This window comes from Adiantum capillus-veneris, chromosome 11 (genome assembly GCF_014529385.1).
Source record: "Adiantum capillus-veneris isolate H3 chromosome 11, ASM1452938v2, whole genome shotgun sequence".
NCBI classification, from domain to species: Eukaryota; Viridiplantae; Streptophyta; class Polypodiopsida; order Polypodiales; family Pteridaceae; genus Adiantum; species Adiantum capillus-veneris.
This window is the reverse complement of record NC_140941.1, coordinates 114,985,040-114,994,618: the sequence shown is the minus strand read 5'-3', so window position 1 is coordinate 114,994,618 and position 9,579 is coordinate 114,985,040.

Genomic DNA, 9,579 nt, shown 5'->3' with positions numbered 1-9,579 from the left:
GATCAGTTGTTATCCCATTTTTTGAGACAATATGTCCCAAGATTTTTCCATGTTTAACCATGAATATGCATTTTTTTAAGGTTAAGACAAATCCGATAAGTTTTGCACTTCTCAAACACTTTTTTGAGGTGCTCGGTGTGTTCTTCTCTCAAGAGAGAGTGTACACATAAGTCATCCATGTACATTTCCAGGAAAATTCTCAAGTACTCCCTAAAGTCATGTACCATCAATTGCTAGAATGTTGTTGGGGCATTGGTCAAGCCAAAATTCATTATCATGTATACATAAGTCATCCATGTAAATCTCCAAGAAAATTCACAAGTACTCCCTAAAGGCATGTACCATCAATCGCAGAATGTTGTTGGGGCATTGGTCAAGCTAAAAGGCATTACCTTATATGCATATATACCCCATTTCATGGCAAATGCTGTCTTGTCTTGATCCTCAAGGGAAATGAGGAGTTGGTTGTAACCTGAGAACCCATCTAAGAAGAGTATGCATGTTTACCTGCTAGTCATTCTAGGATATGGTCTGTAAGTGGAAAGGGATATTTATCCCTTATTGTGGCTGCATTAACCTTCTTTAGATTCACACACACTCGTAAGTTACCATTTTTTTTAGGTACCACCACAATGGGAGATACCCACTGGGTGTGTTCTATCTCATAAATGAACTCAATGTCTTTTAATTTATCAATCTCCTCTTTGATGCACTTAGCAAACGTATCATTGTACATGTATGGTCTCTATCGTCTAGGCTTGGCATCAGGTTTTAAGGGAATCGTGTGCTAACATATAATAGGATCTACTCCTTTCACATCCTTCTATGACCAAGCGAACAGGTCCTTGTACTCCTTGAGAAGACTTATGAGCTTTTCTTCTGTTACTAGACTTAGATCAGTTGTGATGTAGGTTGGTTGTGGCTCTTCTCCTAGTTCTTCCAAGTCTATCTTTTTTGCATCCTCGGGTACATCATAAGACTTGTCACTTCGCTCGCAGAGAGGTTGCGTCATCACTATCTTCTTGTCTTGTATGGTGAAATTTCTGTAGTGGGATGGCACTTCTGAAGATGGAAATGGAGGAGAGTCATCATCATCATGCCTTTCTTCTTGTTCATCCTCCTTCTCTTCCTCTTCTGTTGCTTTATCATCATCCTCATCGAGGTTGTTCTGTTGTTCAATATAGTCCAGGATAGCTTGATTTGCCAAAGCACTGTTGTATTCAGAAAGTTTATCCTGCAAATCACTCTCCATTGTTTCCATAAGAGACCTCAGATTATCTATATTGAAAAAAGAATTCCCCTCTGGATTCAGTATCTCAACCAAATTATTATAGATATATCTTTCAGTTAAAGTGGCTTTCAATGCAGTGTAGCTAGTCAGCAATGAGTTGAAATCAAGTCTCTTCATTCACAGCATGGTTTTGAATCTATCAGCAGCTCTTTCAACCTCTGTCTTTTCTTCTCTAAGCATCCGCATCTCAGACTCCATCTTGGACAACATATTTTCTAAATGTTGAATGGTCCTAGTTGATTGATCTTCCAGGATACTATGCCGCAATGACTGTGTTCCTCTCTCCTGCTCCAACTCTCAACTTGCTGCTCAGTCTCCCTCAGTTCAGCATTTAATTTGGTCAATTCATCATTAGACATTGAGGCATCCAACATTTGTCCTATAGCATTCACAATAGTGTTCCAGGACGATTGCATAAGTACTGAAAAACCATCATTCACTGTTGCTGGGTCACAGGCAACTGGCTCGTAAACTATGACAGGAGCCATATATGGTAGTATAGCATAATCAGATTTGTGCAGGAGTAGGCGTCCTTTGAGAGTATGAGTCTGCATCTGTTGTAAACGGTCCTTCTTAGTTAAATGCAAAGCCGCTTCACTGTAAGGGATGAAAACTTTACCAAGTGGAATTGAAGGTGCTGGTTCTTTTTCCTTAGCAGTCTGACCCACTAGTTGCTCAGCATCGGTCCTGTCTGACTGGTCTTTTCCTTCACTGGTGGTCGCTAAAATTTGCCCTGCTGACTGGCTGATTTCACCAGTGGTTTAGACGGGAGGTTGTTCAGACTGTTGGGCTGAATTCTGGTCTGTTGCTGGAGTCTTTTCAACAGACACTGTTTTGACACTGCCAGCTTCCTCTTGCGTGGCTTTCCTGTTTTGTCCAGTGAGAGCTAATTGGTTATCTAGGGCTTCTTCATCTAATGATAAATCCACATTGTTAGTTATTGGAAAGGGCTTCTGGCTCCAAGCCATCCTTACCTGGTCATGAGCATCTGGAGAAGTTGCCCAGTAAAGGAACTGCCAAACATACCAGAATTTGAAAACATTTTGGGAGTTCAACTTAGCAGTCTTCTGAAGCACATTATGTGACAGAATCTGACATAGATTTATTTGTGTTGTGGTGTCCAATCTTTTTGCCAGTAACATATTTAACACATAAGTTCGGTTGTTTTTGAGACTCGTAGCTTCAGGTACGAAGTGATAAGCAGCGGGAATGTCCAAACCCGCTATTGGAACCCCTTGCGCACTGGCTTTCTGTTTCTTCTTGGCAGCATCATCTTCTTTTAGAGATGCACTGTTGTTGCTACAGATGGCTTTGGCTCATTTGGCATCTTGAATGCAAAAGCAATATTTTCAAGTGTTACCAACACTTTCCTACCATAGACCATAGAACTTCCTCCATCCACATTGAAGGAATCAAGAACCTATCTAATGATAGATGTGTCAAACTCAATTCTTGTGGCTTGCACAACCACATTCAAATCCCACAGTCAGAGTAATGCCTCGGCTTGCTTAGTAAACACATACCACTGTATTTTACTGTGAGGGATAAGTGGAAGAGAAGCTTTTGTAGCAGCAATAAGTGCTTGGGTTTCCTCTATAGTTTCATGCATCCTTTTTGACATTTTCTTCCTACTCATACACCGTGAAGACGATGAATCAGTAGAGGAAGAAGAAGAAGACTTACTTGAATCTTCAAATTTGTATCCTATTGTGGCTGGTAAAGATAGACATCAGTCAACAATTTCCTCAAACAAAGAAGTTTGTGGTTGTAGTGACGAAACTTTAGAGCTTGGCGATGGCGAATGGATAACAGTAGGCAGAAATCGCGCAGGAGATTTACGAGGAAAAATACCTACTCGCCTTACTGTTGAACATGTTTGCACCATAGAAGATCCACTACTTACCGTTCGTAGAGTCCTGTGCTGTCCTTATTCTTCTCATTTTCTTCCTTGCCACTCTCTACTTCTATTGTCCATACTTCCTTGAGAGTTTTCTTAAGCTCTCTGCACTTCTCTTTTCTCTCTACCTTTGTCCACTTAGGCTCTCCTGTTTTATCCTGCCTGGGGGTCTTTGTTTTCTTGGGTTTTGTTTCAAACTTTTGAGCTTGTTTTTTCTTTTTCTTCTTTGGTTTATGGATATTGGGCTCGAGAGTATCTCCCTAATATTTTGTCCTTGATATAATTGTCAGCTTTTACAAGCCCCAAACCTGTGTTTTGTCCTTTATCCTATGCATTGTGGTCTCTCTTGCTCTGCCTCTAGATTTTCTTTTCTTGTAGTGCTCTTAACGTCTAGGTTATTGGTTTGAAAACTTGTAAAACCAAACACCTACTCAAGTTTCCTCTTGGTCACATCTTTTAGATTTATGTGTGTCATGGTTTCCATGTGCTTGAGGTATATGTGATCATACCCCCAGTCTTGAACCATCTTGAGTTGTCTCATAAAGGGTCGTCCAAGTATGATGTCATAATTGTTCTTCTTGCCAAAATCCACTATGGCAAAATTATGCTCATACTCAATGCCACAAGGAATCACAATTACTTTCTCTAAAAGCCCTAAGGTTGGTTTCCCCCATTTTTTTCCAAGCCTCCTTGGTGGCAATAGAAACACCAGCTCCACTATCAAAGACCATATTAGGTAAAGTGGGAAAATCCCAATTCCTAGGTTGGACAACTTTCAATATATCATGTATAAAATATAGAGATTTTGTCAAAAATTTGAGTTTTCTTAAGGTCTCATTCCACTTTATGCACATACAATACACAATGAAAACAACTAAAATATCATGGTTTCAATCAATTGGATTATTAGGAGAGGAGTATATTGCATCCATTATCGTTGTCTATGTTCTAATGTCCTACCTACAACTTATCTCAACATGGAGAGCTTGGTTTCTAGGTCCACCACTTGTCCAAGTTAATGTAAAAGTGACTCAAGGTTCACAACTTGTGAAAGCAAGGATCCATTGAGGAATACAATCCACTTGGCTATTTTTCCTTAATTTATTGCATGTGACATTTAAGCAAGGTCCACTTCTAATCTATAACTTCTTAATTTGAGGCATGGGGCATACATAAAATATGTAGCATATGCTCTATTGCCTCATAGGAAGGTTGGTTTCAAGGTGCACTTATCCATGCTAGCCTATCTTGGAGAAATGATGGAGCTTGCTTCTCTCCTTGTTTCAATGGAGACTAGCTTGGACAAGTGGTGGACCTTTGCTTCTCTCTATGTTTCAATAGAGTTAGCTTGGACAAGTGGTGATCTTGGAACAAAACCCCCATGTAAAACATATCATGGGTATTCCAAGTGATTAGAAAGATTACCATTTAAGATATAACCTTATAGGTTGGACAACTAGATCTTGGCTTGGAGAAATGGTGGACCTTTGATTCTCTCCATGTTTCAATGGAGTCTATCTTGGAGAAATGGTGGAGCTTGCTTCTGTCCATGTTTCAATGGAGCCTAGCTTGAACAGTTGGTGGACCTTTGCTTCTCTCTATGTTTCAATAGAGTTAGCTTAGACACGTGGTGGATCTTCAAAATAAACCAACTACTATCAATGTTGCCTAGCTTGGACAAGTGGTGGAGTGTTTCTCTACTCCATGTTTCAATGGATCTTAGCTTGGACAAGTGTTGGACCTTAAAACAAAAACCCCATGTACAACATAGAATGGATTTTCTAGATTTCAATGGAGTCTAGCTTTAACAAATGGTGGAGCTTGTCTTCATCCATGTTTCAATGAAACTAGCTTGGACAAGTGGTGGACCTTGTAACAAACCCTCCCATGTACAACATATCATTGGTTTTCTAAGTGATGGGAAGGAATACCATTCAAGATATAAACTTATAGCTTGGATAAGTAGTTGACTTTAAAACCAAATTCATCATAATACAATGAAATACAGGTCAGCCAATTCCTAAATCTTGAGACCAAACCTCCCATGCTATTAGAGATAATATATTGGATAAGTGGTGGACCTTCTACTATTTTCCCATGCCTAGTTTAGACAACCGGTACACTTCGCAGCTATAAAGGTTGGACGAGTTGTGGAGCCTTGTTTCTATCCATGTTTTAATGGATCCTAGCTTGGACAAGTGGTGGACCTTGGAAAAAAGCTTCCATGTACAACATATATGAGGTTTTCCATGTTTTAATGGAGCCTATCTTGGACAAATGGTGAAGCTTTCTTCTCTCCATGTTGATTTTGGAACTACCTTAGACAAGTGGTGGAGCTTTTCTTTTCTACTCTTCATAATACAATGAAGTATATGTTGGTTACATGGTGAATCTTAAGGCCAAACCTCCCATTTTACTAGAGATGATAGGTTGGACAAGTGGATCAACCTTCTATCATTTCTCCATGACTATATTGGACAATTAGTAGACATAACATCTCTCTATGTTGTCTAGAGATGAGCTTGGACAAGTGATGGACCCTGCTTCTCTCTCCCCTTGGTTTACTAGTTTGAAGACTCAGTATATATACTTTCTTAGATCTAACTTGAACAAGTGGTGGACCTTGCATCCACAATCTTAATTCAGTATAAAAAAGTATATGAAAAAATAACATAGGAATCTTGGTTTGAAGGTCAAGCAATTAGGTTCCAAATGCACATAATAATATATTTTCCACCCATATTAAAAGAAAGTTAAATATGCACATAATAATATATTTTCCAAATGCACATAATAATATATTTTCCACCCATATTAAAAGAAAGTTAAATATGTTATTACCAAATTGACAAAGGTAACGTCCAAGAATTATATCTTTCCATCTTGTCAGATCTAAATCTTCATCAAGGCGACATGCATGTATACATCAACTTTCAAGCCATTCAAGAATACATGCACTTAGATTCCATAGTTTTGTTTTCAAAGTCTTTTAGGTTCTAAAACTCTTTCACATAAAGTATGTAATGACAAAATTCTTGAAGCAAACATTTGTGCCCAAGAAAAAGATCCCTCTCACATATTTAAAGTCCATGAATTCTCTGATCCACACTTACAAGTTTTATTTTGACATCAAACATCAATTCTTTCATAGTTCCAAATAAATGCAACCTCGATATGAATTGACAAAAAATGAATTTCTTTTACTATATGACCCAACATAGGCCCCAATCAAATAAAAAATAAGTCCCCAAAAATTTGGGTGCACTCTAGCAATACATCAGAGTCCCCTTACAATAGGATGCACTCCAATAGTACATTGAAGTCCCCTTAGAGTAGGGTGCACTCCATTCAAGTGTTCATAAAATTGACACACCTTTTATAAAAAAAAAAAAAGACTATATCAAATTATACAAATGTTGAAAGATACACACTAGAATAAAAAAGCATCTTATAGCCATATTTATTCAATGCTTTCGTGTTGACAAGTACACACCAAGGACATAATTTGTCTCAGAATCACTATACTGATTTACAATTGTGTTATATGTATAGACTCTCTTATCTCTTGCATACAACCATCCTACCAACCATGGAATTATGGTTCTCTGCAAGAAGTTTTGAAGTTGCTCGGAAGTTTGCCTCCACATCTTTGGAAATATAAGATATGTCCCTGGCATGTTCCACATCACCCTATATGGAGTGTCATCAAAAATTAAGGTATTGTTTGCATCCAAATCCTCAAATATCTTCCAAATATCACTCAGATTTTTGTGATAAACCCTTGTAAATCCTAACATGATATTTGGATTTTGGCAATTTTTGTTACTCATAAACACCTTGAACTTGGTATACTGCTCAGGAAAACACTTTTGTGTGATGCGTTGCACCCTTGTTAAGTTATAGCAACTCCATATCCATAGCTCAAAGTATTCAGCACAAAAATCCAAAAAACTTTGTGCGTCTGGTCGCACCACATGATAAACTTCATCTTTGTCCTCCACAAGTCGCATGTGTTGAGCCCAAGATGGCATAGAATCTCCATGTTTCATTTCAACTGTCTTGAGAAGTAACCCCTCTAGATCCAAGATAAGTACTCTTTTGATGTCCTTGAAAGCAAGTGGTAGGTGATAAGGAGGTGATTCATTCCTTGGACAAGGTCTTGGAGGAGGTTGGATGGGTAATTCAATAGTTTTCTTCAATTTATGCCAGCATATAGCCAATCCATTTTTCTGTAATGGTTCTGAAATTAAAGAACAAGAACACTTAATGCAAACACAACAATAGACATGATTTTTACATTGTCTACCCTAAGGTTTTATTAGATACCAAAATCCATCTATGATCTACTCATTAATAGAAAGAAAGTCAAATTAAAATCCTGACTCTTTTTTATGCTACACTCTCTCTTAGTCTCAATACCATGGAGTTCAACTAGATTTAAGTCAACTAATAACTACTACTTGTTGTTAAAGGTATGCTTGAAGTGTATAAGGCTTAACCAATGCTCTAGTGTAGAATGGGTATTTAGGTCTCAAGGTCTACCACTTATCCAAGCAAAGATCCATTTAGATATGGAAACCCAATTTTTCTTAATATAATGATATAGAGTGGACAAGTGGTGAATCCTGAGACCAAGCCACTCATGCTACTAGGGATAATAGGTTGGACAAGTGGTGGACCTTGAATGTAAACCCCCCATGTACAAAGTATCAGGGGTTTTGGGTATTTCAATGGACTCTAGCATCTTGGAAACATGGTGGAGCTTACTTCTCTCCATGTTTCAATGGAGTCTATCTTGGATAAATGGTGGAGCATCATTCTCTCCATGTTTCAATGGAGCCTACCTTGGACAAGTGGTGCATGTTTGTTTCTCTCTATGTTTGAACAGATCTAGCTTGGACAAGTGGTGGACCTTGGAACAAAATCCCCATGTAAAACATATCATGGACATTACAAGTGGTGAGAAAAAATACCATTCAATATATAACCTTATAGGTTGGAAAAGTGGTGGACCTTAACACCCAATTATTATTAATATAATGACATAGAGTGGACAAGTGGTGAATCTTGCGACCAAACCTACTAGGAAAAGTACGTTGGACAAGTGGTGGACCTTGAATGCAAACCCCCCATGTACAAAATATTACTCATGCTACTAGGAATAATTTGGTATTAAGGTCCATGTTTCAATGGAGCCTAGCTTGGAAAAGTGGTGGACCTTTGTTTCTCTCTATGTTTCAATAGAATTTTCTTGGACAAGTGGTGAACCTTGGAACAAAACCCCCATGTAAAGCATGTCATGGGCATTACAAGTGGTGAGAAAAAATACCATTCAAGGTATAACCTTATAGGCTGGACAAGTGGTGGACCTTAGCACCCAATTCCTCTTATTATAATGACATATAGTGGAAAAGTGGTGAATTGTGAGACCAAACCTACTAGGGATAATAGGTTGGAGAAATGGTTGACCTTGAATGTAAATCACCCATGTACAAAATATCATGGGTTTTGCGTATTTCAATGGAGCCTAGCATCTTGGAGACATGGTGGAACTTACTTCTCTCCATGTTTTAATGGAGCCTATCTAGGAGAAATGGTGGAGGTTCCTTCTCTCCATGTTTCAATGGAGCCTAGCTTGGACAAGTCGTGGACCTTTGTTTCTCTCTATGTTTGAATATGGTTAGCTTGGACAAGTGGTGGATCTTGGAATGAAACTCCCATGTAAAACATATCATGGGCATTTCAAGTGGCGAGAAAGGATACCATTTAAGATATAACCTTATAGGTTGGACAAGTGGTGGACTTTAACACAATATAATGACATAGAGTGTACAAGTGGTGAATCTTGAAACCAAACCACTCATGCTACTAGGGATAATAGGTTAAACAAGTGGTGGGCCTTGAAATAAAACCCCCTAGAGTGTTTCAATGGATCCTAGCTTGGAAACATGGTAAAGCTTGCTTCTCTCCATGTTTCAATGCAGCCTATCTTGGATAAATGGTGCAGCATCATTCTCTCCATGTTTCAATGGAGCCTAGATTGGACAAGTGGTGGACCTTTGTTTCTCTCTATGTTTAAATAGAGTTATCTTGGAAAAGTGGTGGACCTTGGAACAAAAACCCCATGTAAAACATATCATGGGCATTACAAGTGGTGAGAAAAAATACCATTCAATATATAACCTTATAGGTTGGACAAGTGGTGGACCTTAACACCCAATTATTCTTAATATAATGACATAGAGTGGATAAGTGGTGAAATTGGGACCAAACCTACTAGGGAAATAGGTTGGACAAGTGGTGGACCTTGAATGTAAACGCCCCATGTACAAAATATCACTCATGCTACTAGAAATAATTTGGTATTAAGGTCCATGTTTCAATGCAGCCT